Source organism: Bombus pyrosoma, linkage group LG11, assembly GCF_014825855.1.
Source record: "Bombus pyrosoma isolate SC7728 linkage group LG11, ASM1482585v1, whole genome shotgun sequence".
Taxonomy (NCBI): domain Eukaryota; kingdom Metazoa; phylum Arthropoda; class Insecta; order Hymenoptera; family Apidae; genus Bombus; species Bombus pyrosoma.
Window position 1 is genome coordinate 2,805,202 of NC_057780.1, and position 22,718 is coordinate 2,827,919.

At 38.6% G+C, this 22,718-nt stretch overlaps 1 protein-coding gene and 1 long non-coding RNA gene across 3 annotated transcripts in view; one reads left to right on the forward strand and one right to left on the reverse strand.

The window, feature by feature from the left end:
- Positions 1 to 22,718, reverse strand: part of LOC122572897 — a 520,130-nt gene that overhangs the window by 202,731 nt on the left and 294,681 nt on the right. The gene's annotated exons all lie outside the window — the stretch shown is intronic.
- LOC122572899 lies at positions 11,814 to 17,494 on the forward strand. The gene is made up of 4 exons (XR_006318597.1): positions 11,814 to 15,405; positions 15,488 to 15,773; positions 16,127 to 16,574; positions 16,765 to 17,494. It is a non-coding gene; the product is annotated as an uncharacterized LOC122572899 (long non-coding RNA).

A 22,718-nucleotide genomic window follows, 5' to 3' on the forward strand; every position in this document is an offset into this window, starting at 1 on the left:
TTTCGCCGTTCGATCCTTAGTGGCTCGATGCCTGACAAGGATAAATCATAAATCATGAAAACAGAACAAAATGGACACGAATGAAAATAAACAGAGCGTAGAGTATATCTCGGAATTTTTGTGAAAAATTGGTGGGTTTATTTATGGAGAGGCGGAAAAGACATGTAGTCACGTCGAAACAGAGGATGTACCTATTCCCTGAAAATAGATCGACAGCTGCATGTGAGCTGGTTCGCGTACACGTACACACGGTATGCTGTTATTCGATTCCGTGAAATCGTTTTCGAAGTGTTATGTGTAACTGTTACGTAAACAAGTAGGTGCAATTAAGTTTTGTCCGATGCGGTGGCTGTCGTGTTCCTTGAAATAGTCACGTTCGGTAAATTTGGGTTTCGACTGTTTTCGTGTTTTATGGGAAACGAGGACCGGAGATCCGCCGGCAAATTGTTGACGAAATGAAACTTGGACACGAACTAGACGGGAACTATAGATTCAGGTGCGTACACAACGACGACCAAAAGATTCATTTCGCGATATTCTCTCGACCGTTTCCTTCGGGACTGTGCTTTGGCTATAGCGAAATTACACGCGAATAATAAAACAGATTTCGCTCGATAGAAACGTATTTCGTTGGTATTTATCGCGTTTTTAAAAAGTTTCGAGCGATAGTCTGAGTGAGATTCAAAATTATATCATCAATTCGTGTACTATATGTTCTTTGTTCTTGAGTAATTTTTTTATTTATTTCTTTTTTTATTATTCTTTATGTAAATAAAACGTATTATTGGAAGATACTAAGGCTGAGAATGCGATGGTTACGATCGAGATACGGGTCGATACATCGGTGAAATAAAACGATAAACGTTGTGAGTCGTAATAAATCTAGTAGTACGAGTCAACGAGTAGTCGGACACCAGGGAAAACATTGAAATAATCTTCTAACGCTGTTCTTTCCGTAAGTGTACGGTTTTAAGATAGTTAAAGGAGCTATACGTAACAGCAATAATACAGATGGCATGCCAATTTCATGTACACGTAGAATTTGAAGTAGATTTCGAGTCTGTCTGATTGAAAATTAATCCCTTTATTTTCCCATTCTGATAGCTTCGCTTTAATCAAGCGTGCCGATACACGGCCTTCAAATTTGTGATTTTGTCATATGAAATAAGAATCATAGGATGCAGGGGTGGAAAAAATAATGAAACAAAGCATCGACAAGTTTCATGAATGTTTCCTCTTCTAGGAATGGCATCCGATAATTGGTATAATCGCGTATTTCGCTTTTGATCAATATTTTGATCATTTTTTCAATTATTCCAAACGTAATCTCGAAAGCTACTCCCTACAAAAATGTCTATTTTATCTTATACTTAATTGTCTCTGTGCTTCAATAAAGTAAAACGCTATACTTTAATAATATACAATTATTGTTACACTTTTCACGAATTTCGCTTGTTACGAACAACGAATACCAAGCATTCCGGAATAAAGAACAATCAACTAAATTTCAGAAAGCAGAAACTCTGCTATTTAGTAAAAATTTAAGCCGTCAGCGTAAAAAGTAAGCGTAGTCTGCTTGTTTCTATCCGGTCGATTCATCCACGGTTGGACGTCTTGTTTTTCACGTTACATCGGGATGTCTAATTCAGCGAATTATCAGATTTAATTCGAAAGAGCAACCGCGATCGTGAGCCCTGAACTTGACACTGGTTTTCATCGATTCTCCTGGATCCAAAGTCGCGATGGGATCGAAGCATGTCCGGTCGAAATAGAACGAGAACGAGGGAATGGTGCGCGCAGCGAAATTTAGTAATCGACGAGTTCGTATTCTGGGTTACCGGGAAACGTACCGCGGTGATTTTAATGAAACTTCTCGCTGATTAATCAGCGACTTCAATAGCGCGATTCGATTGCTAATTGAAGGGTCCGCAGGCAAACGGCAGCAACTCTATTTTTGTTCAATTTCCAGTTACACCGGGTGTACCCATGGAAAATGCAAATTGCGACAGTCAAAGACTGCTTGGCAATCAATGGATTTCATGCAAACGTTGAGTTTCTAATCATTCTTTCTTTCATCCCAATTTTTTTTCCCCCTCTTATTAGAACGTATCTTGTGCGTTCGTTAATGAATAATTCGTAGCATTCGTACGATATAAATGAGAAATGAAGTTCCAATCGACTGTAGAATTTGTAAGACGTCTTTTCTGTCGATATTTAATATTTTATGGTAATATTCGGTGAAATTTGACGCAGATTTTACTCATTTAAACGATTGTTTGTTTTATGAAAAAGATATTTGCGTAGATTCTGTTGCGGTTGGGTTTTTCGGAATGTTGGTACGCGGTCGAAATAAGATTGGAAATAGAGTATGGACGCAACGGCATAGTAATATCGACTTCAATATACGTCTGACTACATACAATCCACTTCCCCTTGAGCTCCGTTCTTATCCCATTCTTTACTCCGTGTTTTCACTCCATTTGCCATATCTTGTTCGTTTCTTACGTTCTTTTGTAAATTTCGATATTTCACACACCGCTTCCCTTCACGTAAAAATTATGTAGAATACGGGAGTTTATAAATATTTTTAATAGCACTTTGTTCTTTTCAGGATACTTAGAAATTATACTTGTGGCAAATAAAGAAAAGGCAGAGATACTGTTTCATGCGATAGTCTTCTCCGAAACTTCGATACAAAAATTATCTATCAAGTATAGAAATTCAACTATTCCAAGAATCATCCTACAAGACAGATTCAGTGTAATAAATAGGCCGCGAAGTTTTATGCAAATTTACATTTTTATAAGCGTTTTATTCGTTTACCTCATTAAAAACGAGTATTCTATTTTGCGTGTCCTCTACAATTATATTGTATACTGTATGTATTCTGTATATTTTCGCATCTTCAATAAACGCGCGACGATGCGTAGTTCGATAACAAACAAACAGTACGAGACGCGTGACTTCGCGAGAAGTCGTTGAGAAATTTCTCTATTTCGGATCTTGTCGCACAATTTCGTATATTGTAAGCATTTTGTATGTTTTTGCATCTTCAATAGACGCACGAAGATACGTAGTTCGATAACAAACAAACAATACGAGACGCGTCACTTCGCGAGAAGTCGTTGAAAAATTTCTTTATTTCGGATCTTGTCGCTCATACCGTCTCCCAGCGACAATTCTTCGAGTCGATTTTTCCGAATTCTAGAAACGTGTGCCGCTCGACTCGATCGAATCAGTGGGAAAATTGAATCGCGACAATTTCGTTGGACGGAAAGCAATCCCCTTGGAAAGGAATCCGCGGCTCGTGTCACGCACGCATGGCCACGTTTGCATGTAAGACTTCCGCTACCAACAATGGAATCTGTCACGGGTATTAAGCAAGATATATCAGTATCAAGGCCGCTGTCAAGCATCGCTAATGAATTTTCGATGTCGGACAACCTTACTTGCAGCTATTAGCGAACAATGGCGTCGCACCCCTTAAGCTACACGTGCCGGTACCGCTTGCACCCTGGCCGAATGACTGATCGTATCTGCTGACAGCCATTCAACGGTGTCTCTTGTAACTTTCCAATCGAGTCTGTCGACGAATCTTTATCGTTCGAATTATTGATCGTATCCCGGATTTTTCTGACCTCGTCAAGGATTGCATTGAATTCAGCACGCGTATTTTAGACACATTTTAAAGCTACTACAACGCCAGATATTCTGAGCACCAGCTGCGAGTTGATGGTATTCCGAGCTTCATCGTACGTCCATTGCCTGCTTCTACGATATTGCCGTGTTTGTCTAACAGCGGGATGAAAGAATTTGAATTCGAAGAAGATTTTCTGAACTGTACTAACGCGTTCGATATAACGTGGTTTTTAGAATCTTTCGCAGTTAATTAATTTTTTATAGAAGCAGTCTCGGACGACAATGAAATTCATCAACGCGTTAGAAAGCGGATAACGCGAGTTTGCGCTACGTTGTGTCGATTTGAGCGGAGAATACGAACTAGAAAGCACGAAATTGCAAGAAACTGTTTTAAATTATTCATCTTAAACGCACACGCAAAGTTTTACGATATAAAGAAAGTTTTATAGAAATTATCTGTTGAACATCTGTGTCACAGGGAACGTGTGAACACATCGTACACGGGTTTAATATGATTCTAACGAGAACAAAGTCCATATTTTGTTACACATCTCTGACTTGTTATCTGATTTACCAAGTACAGGCTGTTTAATGAAATCAATAGACATCAAATGTAACTTTCTCTGCAATTACACAGCTTTTCATCCTTCGCCTTGTTGACTCTCGATCCCTCAAAAAAAAAAAAAAAAAAAAAAAAGAAAAAATTCCACTGCGTTCTACTATTGGAAGCATCCATCCAATTTTTCAACCAAAGTAGAGGAGAACCACTTTGCAGCGGAAATACAAACATGAAAAAAAGATGCGCGTTCCAGCCACAATTTTCAGCCGTGTTATTAATTCCATCGCAACAAGTAACGCAGGACTAGCCGTAAAGGATGCACAATCGCGAGTTTACGAGTTGGTTGGGAGTAAAGCGACCGCTTAAAACCGCCAGCATTTTACTGCGTGCTCGTCGTTCCGCGAAAACGACTTGTTCTTGTCGGCTCGTGCAAACTTTCGTCTTTCTCTCATCGCGACATATCACATTCAAATCGCGTCGTCTCTTTCTTTCTTTATGCGTTCGTTGCCCAAAGTTTTTACAAAATCACATCGTGTTATTTGATAAAAAAAATCGCGTTAAATAGAAAGCTATCGTAAGTAAGCGATAAGCGTGGCGAACGCAACGACCGAGCTATAATATCGTTCAATCTAGCGGCCCTTGTTACTTAAAACTTAAGACATTTTTATGTATTTATGAACATAACTAGAGAAATGCCATATAAATGGAAATTTATTTCATCCGCTAAATATCATAATAAACACCCTGCTTTGCACATTTTACATATTTCTGTATATTTGTCGACATATCTACGTTATTTCTGATCTGTACGTATATGTTTTGTTTTGTTTTCTTTTTTTGTTACTATTTTTCGTTACGAAAAGTTTCCAAGTATTTTTCAAAATGTCTTCCAATTTGCGACTATCCTTTTGCAGTAAATAAACATATGGAACTAAGTGTTTCACTATTGACGAGTCAGTCTCGATTCCACTACAGTCAGCCACTGTATACGAATACACTAGGTCGTCCGAAAAGTTTCCTTCGTTTTATAAGGAAATAATGGACGCACAACATTTTTCGTTTTATATTATTCTATCGAATTACGCATGATCCATCTTGTTCTATCAAAATAAAGATCACAACGTCCGACAGATTAGGATCAGATAAAGGTGCGTCGTTGTAAAAGACGTGTCTGTATGTGCATTTTTGCATCCCTTAAATATCCCGCAAATGCATAAATATTGGCATTATAACTAATGTTACTCGTAACTAGCATTAAATTCACTTTCGCAATAATAGTTGGCCGGACAATGTGGTAGGACAATTTTTATTTCAGTACGTGGAATCGTCTTGTCCCGTTAAACGAGGATGGATGTGCGTCCTTCGATCGATTTGTCAGTCCAGCATTGATCGTATTAACCAACGACGCGCTCGTAAGCATTCGTGAACGTGTGCACGAGAATGGCACGCCTGAAATTTTTCCACGTGCAACCTGTCAGGCTTTGGTTCACGTTCACGAAGGTATTCCCGGTCGATGTTCCAGTCCTTTTTTTATGTAACTGGTGCTAATTGTGGTTGGAAGATAAAAACAGATGCGAGGTTCAGGTGGAATTAAGTCAGATAATATTTAACTGAAATCAGTGGCGTTTATTGTAGAGATAGGTGATACTTGCGCGTATCTAATTTTATATGCATAATTGTTGTTGTTACTATTAAAAAATGTTGATCTTCTGACGAAATGTGTGTCGATTAATACGGGTTTTCATAGTTGAGCTATTGAGCTGTATTAAAAATGTGATTTCTAATATTTCAAGTATAAAATCTTGCAATTTTTCTCCCTTAAAATATATGTAGCGTTGGAGTTAGGAGGAAGAAAATTATGGAGCAGCGAAAACTGTTTTCCAGACTTGAACCCAGGCCTACTTTATTACGGGCAGAACATTACGGATACCCTGTTTGTCCCCTTTTACATTTTCCTCGTATTTAGGTTACACGAATTCCCCATATCCTGTGCAATATCGTAAATATCGGGAAAATCAGAAGACTTAACATATAAAATAATTTTCTAAGGTCAAGGGTTTACTGTGATGTTTTCTCGAGAAGAAAGGCAAAAAAGCTGAAAGAAATTTATAATCTCTGTTCGCTAGATCAATATTAATTTCCCTTTCGCGAAAGATAATTTAAAGATTTCAATCGAATCGCTACTAATCCATTGTAATGGTCGATGCAACTGTAAACAACCAATTAAAAACTAATTTATAACTATTTCGTAAACTATCTCGTGAACTTTACAACGATTAATTATGATCGTTCGAACGACGATAACATGACCCATTAATTTTCTTTTCGCAATAAAACGGTATCTTCTCTTCTCATTTCCACTTGTGTTTCATAATATAATATAATCGATGTGATTTACAATTAGCTCGTTCATCCTTATCGGTTCTTATCAGCCGCCTCTTGGCTGGCTACAAAGCGGCGATAGAAATTACTTGATGAACATCGAACAATTAATTCTCTGTCAGCGTATGACGTAATGAATGGTAGATTAGCCACAGAGATCGATGAACCTTTGGGGCCTGGTTCTATCATTAAAATCTGGACACGACGATCGTGGAATAGGTTCGAATCAAGGACGAACATCGAATGCATAATTCTACGAATTTCATATGTATGATCACTCGGCTTTCAAATCGCTCCCAGCACTGTTTGTCACTCAATCGGCCCAGCTGCAATTCGTCTCTGGCTTCCCGAAACTCTCTGATCGCTCATAACGAACGATCTTATAATCCTTGTTCCCACGAAAATTAGAAAATGATTTCTCTCGTATTAATCGATACACGCGATACTATCGCGGTCCATGAACTTTTACGCTCTACCGATTTTAGCAAACGAACCTTCGAGTGTCACAAGAAAAACTTAGTCGCTATTTGCATATTAAATCGTTTCTTAAACCGTTAAAAATCTTCTTTTTTAGTAAAGTTATTCATAACGTTGAGAAAATTGTTTGTTACAATCGTGGACGTTACGTTCATGGAAAATATAAGAATAGCACGCAGCCAACGATTCTTTCGTATTTTTCCATGAACATAAGATATTCTTTAACGACATAGAAACCAGACTGACATGGACTACGTCGGAAATTAAACCAGAATTAAAATTTATCAATGTCGATTCATTAAACTTTTGTCGGTATTACGAACAAAAGTGTTGTCAAAGTATTCTGACATTTCATTTTATAGATTAATAATGTTTTACGCACATTTTTATTCGTCGAGAAAAATATGCTGGCAATTATTATTCCTCTCCTTGATATTTTCTCATCTCAAGACTTCCTTAGAATTGAACTCGGTATTTCTGCCCGCTTTTCTTTCCTTTTCTCGAATATAGGAATGTTCTAAAGAATTTCTACTTGAAAAAATATCGATTATCTTCTGTTTAAAATTTCATTAAAGCTCTATACGGTGTCCTACTTTTTGTTCTTCCAATAATGAGAGAAATACGTTTTATTCGAGGAAAGTATAATGGTTATAATAATAAATTTTCTCTAACGTTAGTCAAGCGGAAGAACTCCATTATAAAGAATAGCTCCGGTAATTTTAATAAAATTTATGGTTGCAAAATGTAATATTATCTTCTTCTTCCCATGGAGCATTCGAAACCTCAATGGAGAGTTATTTCAACTATGCTACGTGTTCCATGAAATTCAAGAAATTAAAAGTTAGCTTGGAATTTTGTGTTAGGAAATTCTTTGGTGAAAAAATCCACGAAACTACAGGGAATTCCTAATAATATTCTTAACATTAATAAAAACGTGTAGAATATTCAATATAAATTCGATCGAGAAAATAATTACAAACTTTTTATCGCGACAGGGTAAAAGACATGAAAACAGAGAAATTTCCATCTTCTAACTTTCATACAAACAATTATTTTTACGTCTGCGCAATAAAATATTTATACGTGCGTAAATTACAGTCCTGTAAAAGAGACAAAATACAAAGAACACGGCATAACGTTTGATTTTTCGACCATCGATTCTACATTATATCAAAGGATAATTGGCGCCTTTCTTTCTCTCTGAAAATTCCGAATTAAAACGTTACATCGTTCGCTCTATGCAATTAAATATTATATTCGCCCGATATTTTATCGAAAGAGGAAAAGTATATGAATTGAATATTAAAAAGCGAAGGATAGCGTAGAAGAAACTATAGTCGATCGAGTGATCCATTCAAGCTGCGTTCAGTAAGCGAGTCACGCAAATAACTTTCCATAAAGAATAAGATGGGTGAAGACGCAAACTTAACTTCCTCGCAGTAAAAACGTCAGTGAACTCGTAGAAAGAGAATTTACGGCAGTGAGTACGGTTGTGCTCTTAAAGAATGGTCGGTACGGCTTAAAAAACGAATAAACACTTTCGCAGCGGCGCGATGTTTTAAGTTAGGTAGGGGGGATAGAGTTAAATGGTCAGGCGGAAGCTCGAATATTTCATCAACCGATTTCGCTCGCGTCTGGTAAAAGCACGGTTGGTATCAAAATTTCAACCGTTCACCGGAACGAACAATTTATTTGTTACCTTTGCGTCTCATTCCATGAATTCTATCGTGTATAATGTTTTACATCGTACGTTTTCGCCATATTGAAAGCAGAATTTCCTAAAATTCGTGGGCAGAAAATTTTATGAATAGTTTCATTTATTTCTAGTTTCCATATCTGATCAGCAATTTCACACAAACCATAGGTAAATTCGTTTATTATATTTTTCACTTCACCGGTGATCTCTTTCATAGCGAACGAGACAAAAGCTCCATCCGTATGGTTTAACTTTAAATTCGTTACAGCCATCGAATTTTTATATTTCCATAATATTCGCCGAGTATTCACCGAATCTGGTAGCAAAAATTCAGAAGCATACAACAAAGACAATGAATTATTTTCTATATCGTTCGTACGAAATTCGTAATCATTTTATTACACTGTCCAAGGGTTAGATACAACTTGTTATGGGATTAATTTTATGAGACGAACGAAAACAGACGGCGGATGAATCCCATAAAGGACAGGCACGGCTTTAGATACGCAGACTCTAATCTTCTAAGTGGTGACCCCATTTTCACAGACGATTCCGGTTTTACGTACGTTTTACGCGAAGAATTCGATTGGCCGCGGGAATCTCGCAACACAATCGCGTTTCCGCAGCTTTCGATACGAAACGCCGGTCGCTCGAGCGACACACTTTCGATATTCTGGTCGCGCGCGCTCCGCTACGTCGGAAGTCGCTCGGTTTGAGCTCCGTATTCGAGTTTCGTGTCGATCAGCGAGCCGAGAAGAGACCCACGGTGAAGATCATATTCCTGTTTTGTGGCTGTTTCGAGGCAACGAGCAACTTTCATACACACGGTCGGACTTTCAGCTTTTCTTTCGGGATCGTATACGCGCCTTTTATCGAGAATGAAAAATTTCCTTTGCCAGCGTATCGGGACAAAGAAATCGCCATACTTTTCGTAGCGAGTGGTGTACAATGTTCTTCTGCGAAGAAAAAGGACAATATGGGGATATACAGTGGGTCAGAAAATTAGTCCGATACTTGTCGTAGAATTTTTTTATGAAATTTCATCCATTTCGAATTTTACCAACGGAATCGCGATAATCGAAGCTTGTTACAGTGCTCGTGAGATGTAAAAATGTTTTACACAATAAATACATAAAACTACCCTCTGGATTTAAACATTAGATTCAGCTGGAACCAAACATACGATGATCATTTGTTATTCACGTTATAGTACCGCGCCGGATTAATTTACTTATAATTCTCAATGAGAATTAATCATAAACTATTTCCAAATAAATAAAAAATAAAAAAAAGATAAAAAACACATGAAAGGTTTAGAGTATCGTTCGAATACTTTTATGAGATTATTTTATAGAGTAAATGTATCAGGTTGTCCCAAAAGATTCTCTCGTTTTAAAGGAAATAATAGATGCACAACATTTTCTATATTGTTTTATTGAATTGTATGTGTGATTGTTAGAATAGAACGAAATAATAAAGTTAACGTATTAAAAGAGGAAGAATATATATGAAAGGAGTAAAAGAAAAAATGTCGTGTATCTATTATTTCGTTGTAAAACGAAAGAAACTTTTGGGACGACCTAACATATACGGGAATAAATAAAATAGAATGTACATTTGTTATTGAACAAGAAAATTCAGAAGATTCGTATAAAACATAGTGTGGTCACCATCGATTCTCAACTTTATTGTTCTCTCGTGGGGTGTTCATTATTCAACCTTACCCAAATTGTTCTCTCGTGGCGTGAACCAGACAAACTTCGCAATAAAAAGATCATTGCTAGAATCGGGTCCGTAGTCACCGTAACAACGCATTACTTGAAAGGTACAATTTTTCATAATTCTCGATTATCAAACGAAAAATTGCAACGCTATAATTTTCTCGTGAAAATAATCATTTCATATCATATTGTTGTAACTGTATATGGAAGTACTACCGAATGATACGAAATTCTACATACTCGGACCTAATTAATTAGTACGCGATTGCTGTAATAAGCACAATGATGTGCAAATATTTTTCGAGCCCCCAGGTATATAGTAAGAACAATAACCCATCGAACGTTAACTGAAATGAAAAATAAATTTCAAAAATACATAATATCCTGGCCTTAATGAAGAAGATAATTCAAAAATATCACTTCAGCCTAGTTCACGTTCAGAGTCATTAAATGGCCGTCGAAGGCGATTTCATTGGCGTAAAAAATTGCGTTAAATTTTTCTAACCGGGTCTCTCTTGAAAACACCGCGACGTAATTACGTCGTTTCAGCAGCGTCGTAGAGGAGGAGGAAGGAGAGGAAACGAGAGGAAGAAGGAGGCGAGGCCGTGGCGGCAGCTGCCGCGAAAATATTTCTTTCGCTTAAAATACTTGCTACACCAGAGACAGCAAACACAAAGCACGAATTCAATTAGAATCTTTCCTTTTATGACCCTGACCGCTGGCCGAGGTCCCGTCAGGCTACCTGTCACATACGATACTAGCGTTGCTCGCATACGTAATTAAGCCAGGATGACCGCACGTCTCGCTTTTAACCCCCGTCACGCGGTGTCTAACTTTTCTCTTCTCCCGTTCTCTCCTCTTTTTCTACCTTTTTCCTTCCCCTTGTTTTTCTTACTGCTCTCTTTCCTTCTTTTTCTGTTTTATCCCCCCCCCTTTTTTTTGGAACTTTTTACTAGCCACCACGTGACATTTCCTCGGTGTTTTTACATACACAGCGAATAGAATTATATATTGTTATTCCTTGGTTAAGTCGAATGGTTAATTCCTGGTTGTGATACATCGACCTACGGGTATCATTGGTTCGTTTTTTATCCTCCTTTTTGTCACGTAGAAGGTAAAGTATGGTAATGGTTGTTGGAAAGATTGCAGTTTCTGTAGTGGCCAGGCGGAGCTTAAGTGGTAGACACAGATGGGGCTCGGTTTATGCACATATCCTGATAATTATCGTCGAATTTTATTGCTAAACGATATAAGCAAAAAAGAGAGAGACGGAGAATAATTTTTTTTAGCGAAAAAATTCTTTTTCCTTTTTAGTATAGAAAGAGGTAGTAAACTCGTTGCTGTATAACGTGATAGAATAATCGTGACGTTTGAAAATGATATTTACTGGAACACAATTTTCCTCAGAATAATGTAGTTCGATATAGAATAACATACTGCTGTAATTATTTACTCACACTGACAGCCGATAATTAACCAAGTTCACGTATACCTGACAAATTCTCAAACTCAATTTTCTCGCCAACTAAGCCACGCACCAAGAAATTCTACTCTGTAGTTTCTTCTTATTTTTACATAACGAGTTATCTACCTTGTGGCCGTACATCTTATTCGGCCGGTCCATGTACTTAACGCCATCTGTTTAAACATCGTTGTAGTACGGTCGAGAAAGTTGTCGACCAGCGATGGCTTTGCGAAAAAGTTTGCCGCACAACAATATAAAGAGTTTTTAGATAGTTCGCCCCATACTGGAGCACAGCGAACGATCGGCCCGTATTTCGCCCTACTTGTTCGGTAAAGTACGTACATCAAGTGTAGACCCTCTCGAAACATTGTTTCACTTGTCATCCTTAACTTTGCGCAGCGTGCTAGCCTCCGTTCGAACCGAGAATCTTAGTCTTCGCTACGTTATTTCTCGCAATGACGACCTCCGTTTCTGCTTGCAGTCGATTTTCTACCGTCGCGGACGCGTTTTTGGACCAGGTTTTGCTCTGCTTCTCTTTTGCCTCGGTTTGTCCTCGAGTGTCTAGTGAAAGAAAAAAGAGAGAGAGAGAGAGAATACTCATCCACGTGTTGCAATTACTCGCCTAATCTTTCCAGCACCGAAATTTGTTTGCACTCTGGCCAATTTCCAACGTCAATTCGAATGTCGCGAGGTTTGAAAAATTGCTTGGTCGTTAAGAGCTACCGACGAAGTCGGAAAAACCATTAGAGAATTTTCTCGTTCGCCGAGTTCGTTAAAAGGTTCGTCTAGTTGTTAATGTAGCTCGCTCGACGTATTTATGTCGTTCGAAGATTTCCTACGTCTTTCTATGTGCAATAAGAACCCAGCCAACTAACTGCCAGTCGCGTATTACGTTGTGGCCTCGCTCGACTGTTGATACGACTCGACGCGGAACGATTCAATGACGAAAGAACGAGACGGAAGGTATTGAGCGAGGTTTTCTTGCGTGCAGCTTCGTTCATCGAGTGGATTTCGAGTTGCGGTAATTTAACGCGCGATGCCTTAGCGCGAGGATACAAATTTTGGGAAACATTCGATATGTAGTGGCACTCGGCAACAAAACTCTCCAACTTTCGCCGGTACAAAGTGTATCACCGAAGCGTAAGTCCGACAGGTCTAACGAGCCATCGATATTCCTACGATCCTTCGGCCGAATATTTGGAAGAAGGCGTACGCGGCAACGATCGCGGACGCCTAACGAACGCGTGCGTAGTGGGGATATTGAGGGGCGACAACAAGGAACGAATGGGATCAAGAAAACAGTTGAGTTGTAACAGAGAAGTGAGAATCGTCAGTTAGAATCGGGAGTTGTACGTGAAGAGTCGAAAGCGAGGATTGTTAACACTTTACCGACCGCTAACGATTCAACAGCATACGACCGGCAGCTCAGGCGCAGATTTGGTTTAGACTCTCCAATACCATTCTTTTCAGATTGGTATAAAACTGTGGGAGCTTACGAAGCAACGCAACTGACGCAACTAAGCAAGGTACTTTAGTAGTAAACAACGAATTACTGTTCAAATAATGAGAAAAATTGTCGGCGATAAAAAGCCGACTAATAGGCTATCGGTGAGTAAGCGTCGGCGACAAAAAACCGATTAATAGGCTATCGATCGATAAAGTGTTAATAAATATACTGTTGAACACTGACGAGTATTTCTTCGGCACACTACACGTCCTACATCGAAATCACCTCAGATAATTGTCAAAAATTCGGGATCGAAGTGTTGCAATATTGAAGAGGCAAAAACGATTCTCGAGAGCGTTGAAAGAGACGCGTGGAAACAGCGAATCTTCGATTGTTGGAAAGGGCGGAGATGGAAACAGAGATACGAAACCTTTTGCCTTCGCTGAATTGTTTAACGCGGATCAGTTAACAGGCATGAAAAACGAAGACTCGTGGTTTGTCGATTCCGGTGCTACGGAGCACAGGTGCTTCAGGAAGAAGCGGTTCGATCAAATACGAAAGGATAGGTGCAAAAAGAATATACGCTTCGCGTGGGTAGCGGTTATACGCCGAGTGTTAAAGGAAGAGGTGACATTCACGTCGAAGTGCAAAATGCTGATGGAACTCACGCGCGTCATACAATCTGCGGCGTATTATACGCGTCGAAATGAACACAAATTTGTTACTCGATTTTATGTGCTTCCGAGAAAGGCACCAGGGTTATCTTCAGAAACAATGGACAAAGCAATGGAGTATTTTTTTTTATTTTTCTTAACAACAACATATTGATAGTTAAGGGAAAAAACTTGATGATAGAGGGTATAAATTAGATTTCAGGCCGGTGTTCGTGACAGGAGCAAATGTGCTGACGAGTGTAATTCCAGAACAACGACATGGAAGACTAGGACACGTAGACTTTTTACAGATTAGATATCGTAGATTTAAAGATGGATAACGTAATAAATGGTAACATCTATCGCGAAGGGTGTGTTTACGCTGAGCATCGAACACCGTTTCCAGAAGGATTATTTACCAGAGCAAAATATCTAGAAAAATGTCACGCGAATCCGTGTGGAAAATAGAGCCAGCCTTCGACCGAGGGATCGTATTATTTTTTTTTATCGAAGGACAGCTACTCGGGGCACAGCTATGTTTATTTCTTAAAGGAGAAAACTCGATGTCCTTAAGTATCTGAAGCAGCTTTATACCGATGTACAAGCGGGTGGACACAACATAAGAAGATTTAAGCTGGAGATTCACTGGCAAGCTAATCCAATCCAAGGGCATTTGCTTCGATGTATTTATATGGAACTGTTTCCATTGGCAAGCTAATCTGGACCAGCCACTTGAAAAATCGATTCTGTAGAAATATATGGAACCGTCTCCACCGAAGCCAAGTTCAAGTGCCCCGAAGGCCCATTTAGCTCGAGCTAGCACGGGATTGCCTGGTGAGCAATTTTTCCGAGACTTCGCAAAAGCCCAGTAAGCTGCCTTTTCCTCTCCGCATCGCTAGTTTATGCCAATATCGATTGATCGTCGCGCTACTGTTGCTGCTTGTCAGCTACCGGTCTATAAACTTGTTACGATCAGTGAGCAAACTTTATTTACATATAATTTTCAATTAACGCGATACATCTAACATAACTTTCAATGGAAAATCGAATTCCGAGTTTGTGGAAATAGTCGAGTTTGATTGGCAATGACGAAACAAGCGCTCGGAAGAAGGACAATGAAATCGATGGGGATGGATCACCGTAGCCGTGGAATAAAGACAAACATCCTCGGCAGCCGACTCAAAGAGATGTCTATCTGTTGCGTGGAAAGTGCTCGGGTGTCGACAGAAGCTCACTTCGAAATGGCAGAAACATTCCTTGCTGTTTGCGAGCCACAAACTGTCGGGGAAGCGCTGCAAACGGAAGATTCGTGTAACTGGGTGAAAGGGACAAACGAAGAGCTTGAGTTCTCTGAAGAAAACAAAGCGTGGGTTCTGATTTCTAGACCAAGCGATATTAACCTTATTTCTAATCGCTGGATTTTCGAAAGAAACTATATAATACCACAGGAGTCGGATGGCACAATTTGCAAATACGAGGCGAGACTGACCCCGGGGACTATGCACAAGAGGATGGTTTTAATTAGAAAGGAACGTTGTTTCCGGTCGTGAAATACGATACTGTTAAATTTGTGCTATCGGTCGCTGCTGTGAAGAACCTGCAGATGATGCAATTCGACGCCAGAACCACATTCCTGTATGATGGATCTTACGGAAGAACCAGCTGATCTCGGGTCAGATCGTCGTGTCTGTCTGTCGTGAAAAAATTCACCGAGACGATGAGATAGAAGATTCGGTGAGTTTATGTGTGAGGTACGTTCTGACTAGATGCACGGCTGACGCGTGTATGTATTACTTAATTTTAGATTCATCTATTACTTACGTATTGCTTTAGTCGTGTATGTAGCGATGTATTGGGTTGGCAACTAAGCGATTGCGGATTTTGTCATAACCACCTAATGACAAAATCCGCAATCGCTTAGTTGCCAACCCAATATGTCGTTAAAGTGAAATATTTTGACGCTGAATATTTCGTTGGAATGTAAATACAGAGAAATGGAGAATTTCGAACGGTTAAAGCGTTTCAAAAAGCTTATACAGAGAAGGTGCTAGCGAAACTTAATCGTACAGACTGTTTCTCGGTTACAGTGGTCGCAGACATTAATGTTAAGATTACAAAGCTGAAATAAACGAAGAGAACGTTGAGTCTAACGGCGCACGGCTGGAATAATTTACACACAGGCAAATTATCGGTGTACTCGTATTTCTTAATGGCGTCTACGAGACCCGATCTGACGTTTATTTCAACTGTTTTAAGTGAGTTCGCGGAAAAAGCAAATGGAAATCGCTGGAATGCAGTTAGACGAGTGTTTGAATATTTGAGGGAACTGTGAATTAGGGTCTAGCGTGTCATCAAGCGTCAAAGGATTTAATTTACACTGCATATTACGACTCTGATTGAACGAGGGACTTAGATACCAGAAAGAGCACCGCTGGTTGGATTTGTCACTTGAGTGGCAGTCCCGTGGCGTCGTTATCACGTAAACAATCGACTGTTGCTACCTCAGCAACGAAGGCAGAAGCTGTTGCGTTGCCGGTAACGAAAAAAATAATATGTTTTTTTTATTATTTAATTTGTACTTTACAATTTGTCTAGCTGGACATTTGATAAATTTTTCTAACTTGATTGTTAAATAACACGTGGATGGCTATCCCCAGCAGGATACCATCTTCGAGTTTGACTATTTTATTTCTTTAGCGAGGTCAGTGGGGTGTTTTCTTTTTAGTCTTCTCTCTATGAGAGTTTTACTCGCTTCAGCAGCCAGCTGGTAGTAACACGGTTGAGAGGAATTCTTGCGAAACTGAATTGCGTTCGAAATTTACCACCGTCGATTTATTGTGATAACCAGGCTGCAATTATTCTGGCAAAGAAAACGAAGTCACGTAAAAGATCTAAACCTAGAAGATACACAGCATCGTGTTATATGTGAGAAATATAGGGCGGTAGAGATAGATGTGAAGTGTGAAAAAAAAAAAGGAAGAAGAATTAATCGATTTGTTCGTTAAAGTCTTACCAAAGCAAAAAATTCACAGTTTGTTCTTTTAGAATAATATTACAAAGATGTAGATATGTGTATGTAAATAGATTGTTTGATCGCGTTATGTTTTCAAAAGATATTCATCGAGTGGAAATGTTAAATACGCGAGAGACGGTTATCAATTGCGACGCGGATCGCCGATGGATAGTCGAGCTGTGATGTTAGCACACGCAACATCTATCTCGTTTATATTCCGTCCCTTTTATAAATATACCATTATATTTTAAATACGCCCTTCTACTACGCGCGTTTCATACTAATTATACCGCTAGCTATCGCAAATCACAATAATTTTTATTTGACTTGTACATGTTATAGTTCTAATAATTCATAACGCCGTATCTACAATAAAAGATAAGATCCTGTCAATATCAGAGAAGAAACATAAAGAAAAAGATAATACAATGGATGAAATATTTAACTTCAATGGTAAAGTAAAACGTGAATAGAGTTCAATTGTAATATGCAAATTTAAACGTTAATATATTACATAATTTTCTAATATACAAATTTGGATATTAAAATTTGTGGCTATATATATATTTCCAAGAAAACACTGATCGTTCCCTGATACGTTAAGTGAAATTGTTTTTTTTTTTTTTGCAGAGGATAAATGAAACGCTATAGGATGCCAGAAGATATTACATGGCCTTTCATGATTTCATTTCAATGATTGCCTTTCATTGCTGAAATAGAAGACAAAAGGACAATTTTCCAACAAGACATTGCTGCTATTCATACAGCCGCTACTACGAAAAAGTGGATTCAAGATTTCGCAATAGAATTATTACCATGGCCGGTATTCAGTTTTGATCTGAATTCGATCGACGACCTGCGGGGAATTCTAGCAAGAAAAGTTTATGACCAGGAGAAGTTACCTACCCATAGAAAATATCGTTGAACCTAAAGAAAGAATAAAATCCGCATGGACGGATATTCAAGGCGAAACTTTATTATAGGCTTTATAGGCGAAAGTTTATATTTGTTCGAAGCAAAAAACACAGTTTCAAGAGGAAATTTGATTTTAATTTCTCTAGGTAAATATACGTGTAGATGTTATCATTTCTTCCATTTATTTTCTCCTTATAAAAAAAAAAAAAAAAAAAGAATGCTCTTGTATCGCTTCGATCGTGCTTCTTAACCTCGTTTAACTAAAGAATCCTTTGACAGCTAAATTATACTCTGCAGGAATCTGATTTATTTCGGGGATCAGCGTTCCAAGGTGTGCGCGATCATAATGAAAATTTAGCAAAATGCCTGCGAGCACAGTGCTACAAGTCTAATGTCGCCGCCTTAAAAGAAGCATAATTTGGCAACAAGAATCCGAAGTTTTCGAGGAAGCTCGGCACCGTGCCCAAAATGAATTCCAGACGTCGACGATAAGTTAAATCTTTTAATCCTGTTAGTGGCGTTTCTGTACAAAAAAACCGACTTGCTCGTTTTTCGCAACAAGTTTTCGCAAATAGTCGAGGAATTTCACGAAAGTATTTAAAGAATCGTTGCGTCGATACGTTCTTACCATTGTCTTCTCGTCTATTCTTTCGACGATTCCGGAGGAGATCCCTTTCCAAGCGGAGGTAGCTTCCTTAAAACAGGATAACTATAGTTGTGAATTACTTTAGGCAGCCAGATAACGGTATTTAAGTAAGCAGAGTACCGAGGAAGTTTCCGACATATGGGTCATTGGCCAAGACAGTTTGTCTATTATTTTTCCCTGGTTCTTTCTCTCTTCTTACAGCGAATTATGATAAAATAGCGTGCCAAAAAGGACCAGATACAACGCGTATGCAATATTCATGTAGCTTGGAAAAATTGTTCGATCGATTGATCGTCTATCTACCATGAATTTCCTTGAACACTGTCGGTAGAGCGCATAGATATTCATGATGCAAATCCATATCTGTATGAATATAATTTAACGAGTTCTTTCTATTATTATTGTTTAATCTGTACTTTACGATTTGTCCAGCTGGACATTTGGTAAATTTATCTAACTTAATTGCTAAATAACACGTGGATGGTTACCCCCAGTGGGATACCATCTTCGAGTTTGACTATTTTATTTTTTTAATGAGGTCAGTGGGGTGTTTTCTTTTTAGTCCTCTTTCCATGAGAGTTTTGCTCGCTTCAGCAGCCAGCTGGTTCGGATGTGTCGCCGTTCTTTTCTTGTATTTTTCTGCCTACCTGCCGATTTCTTCTTCCACCGTTGATATTTTTAAATCTTTGCGTATATTCTCGTTTCTGGCATACCATAGGGCGTTGACTATTGTTCTCAGTATCTTCTTATTAATGTGGCTCATTGCTGCTGCCCCCCATAGTGGTATTCCGCAAGTTCAAATTGGTTTTAATATCGTTTTCTAGATTTTTAGTTTATTTTCTACACTGAGTTTAGAGTTTCCATTAGTTAACCAGTACATTCGTCTTCTTTTTATCCGCATTTTGTCTATAATTGATTTAGTATGTTGCTTCCATGTAAGTTGTGCGTCTAAGTGGAGTCCTAGGCATTTAACTCGCCTTGTTTGTGTTATATGCGTGCCATTCAACTGGATATTTGGTGGTTTCCGTTTTCTTAGTGCAAATTTAATATGGTTGCATTTACTGGCGTTTGCTTTTATTTGTTTAACTTGTAGCCATTTTTCTATTTTTGTGACGTGCTCTTGTAATAATGTAACTGCTGTTTCTGGATTAGTGTGCCTGACTAGTACAGCCGTGTCGTTCACAAATGTCAATATTCGTTGGTACGTCAGTCGTGTATAATGTGTATAATATTGGGTCCAAGACGCTTCCTATTTAACGAGTGGAATCTAAAAAGAAATTTGTGTTTTACCTGCTAAATGTCGCAACAAATACTGCGCTTTGAATATTTCGTACATCCAAAATTGCCAAATTTCCCACAAATGTACAAGAGAACGTCGCCGTCTAATAGTTCGAAAGGAAGAAAATTCACGGAGACTCGAATGAAATCCCAGATACGACGAAATAAAATCGAACAAGAAGAAATCTTATCGTAGGCGTGGTAATATTTCACGAAAATTGAACGTCCGTTCGAACCCAGATTCGAAAGGTTAATCTAACTCGGTAGCCAAACTCCAGGACCCCATTCGTCGGTGGAAGGGGAAAGGTGGAAAAGATTGATCCAACTGCGACGAGTAGAAGAAAAGACAACTTGGAAGCTAGGAAGGGGATGAATACAAGAGGCGAGACAATGGTTGGATACGGTTACACGGAGCTTCGAATCGATCAAATGGTACATGGCTCGACGTGGACGTATTTCAGGCCGGGTTCTTAGGACAATTCGAAACCGTATAAACAAGGAAACTCGCATCGAAACCGCGTCTTTTTCGACGTGTATTCGTATAATACGTTGCCGGTATAATACCAGGAAACAAATGTGCGGAAACGCGGACCAAGTCGAAAAGATGGGGAGGGAAAAGTAGAGCAAAAAGGTTTCTTGGTGAAGAAAGAAGAAAGGGGAGGGGGAAGAACGAGGGACGATAGGGTTTTTAGTGGACGAAAGGATAAGATAGGAAGACGGGAAACAGAGGATGTGTACACGTACAAATGGAAACAGAAATACCGTGTCCGAGTTTAATAAAAACGCAGCGAAATATCTTGGCGAGGAATTACAGGGCAAACCGAGCGGGCGAACCTTTTCACTACGACGCAACGTTTCGCTAATAACGTTTCGCTTTTTATTTCATCGTAACGCGGCCATTTTTTTGTGGACACTTAATGCGACCGGCTGTAACGAAGTTACGTTCGCTTCTTGATAATTTAATTCCGTTTCTCTTTAGCCGCTTGTTTTCCAACAGTTTCGTTGGTGATGTTTGCTCGCTCGCCGTTAAGTGATTTTTCCGTTTTATTTTATTACCAGTTTCATTGTAATAAAATTATCGGCGAGCAAGAGACTGCAACAGTAACTTTAACTTCTTTCGTTCGGTACAAAGGATTTTCTAGTAATTTCATCCTGCTTTTCGACTGTGTTCGTGATGCCTGGTTAAACTTGCGTATTGTACGCCTCCGGGGAGTGGTCAACTTTGCTTGATAACAGCTTTAATTCACAGTATGCGAAATGGAAAAAGTTTGAGAAGAATGGAGAGTGGATTTGTGAGAAGTTCGTTATGGGTGTGAACAAACAGTCGAACGTCCTTTTTTTCTTGCGACAGTTACCGTTGCTCTAACTGTTACGCGTTTTAGAAATTATCATTATATTGGCTTGGCAACTAAGCGATTGCAGATTTTGTCATTAGCTGGTATTGACAAAAGCCGCAATAACTTAGTTGCCAACCAAATATCGTTATCGTACGCCTACGAGTACAAAATAGTTGTTTCGTAATTACGCAACACGATATCGGCGTCGAAGTATAATTTAATACGTATTTTAAACAGTCGCATGATTTTCAAATGGTATAATGCTATGGTAATGTCATAATTGGAATCACTTGAACCGCTACTCAAAGATACAGGGACTTACAAAAGTATGTAAGTACGGTCGCTATTACAAAATGTTAAACAATTAAAATATGCACGTTAAACTTAAGATTTGAAAATAGTATTGCAGATACTATAAGATACAAATATCAAGATTGTACTCCAAATGTAAAATTTGGAGTGAATTCGATAACATTTGTAAAAGTTACGAAACATTCGTTGCAACGAAATTTTTACAATTTGCGATCTCTAATTTGCCTTTTATTAAAAATTTATGTCCAACTGTGTCTTTTATACTTTCCCCCCTTGTGAATTTATTATACTGTCATTAAATTATCACCGCGAAACTTAAGAGTACCAGCACTTAATGGCCAGTATACGAAGTTTATGGAGACCGCATAGGAATGCAACCCTCGTTATCCTTCCTTGGAGACTGTTGTACACGCCGTATTACAACGGTTACATGAAACAGCATCTTGTGACGAAACGGTGAACGCAATCGAGAAATTCAAATGAATTAAAGAATATAATATGCGAACGCGTCTACCGTGTGTTCCAAAGTTCGCTCGCACAATTGAATATTTATTGATAACGTTGGGAATAAAATTTGATTAAAGCCAACGATAATGACAATTTCTCTCGTATAACAACAATAAGCTAGCGAGTAATACGAATAAATTTCTACGAGTGAATCTTACAAATTACAAGTGAACTCACCTGGTTCTGTTCGATAGAAAATTGTAAAATTGTGAAATTGTAAAATGCTTGCCGGCAATTATAACTAAGATAAGAAAGTAATTCGACCAAATTCTAAATCACACAGATCCTACAAGTTAATGGCGGGAATGTTAGTTTCTAGATAGAAAGGAATAATAGAAAACGAGAAAGAATGCATCAACAATTAAGTTTGTGTTATTAACGCGTATCGTGCGTTTCTATAATTTCGTATCAATCTCTTAATTTAAAGAAACGACGATATGAAGTACGATCTACCAAACGATCGAATAATATTTATCGCGAGCTAACGAAACGTTGATTACAAAGCATAAAATAAAATTTATCGAAGATGGAATATCATGCAAAGTGATGTGTCGCAAATTCATAGAGGATTGCGTAACGACGTGCAACAGATCGTGCCGCTCGTAATTCTACGTTGCTAGATTAAAACGATAGATTGTTGCGAATTACTGCCGCGACAGTGGATCCTTCTG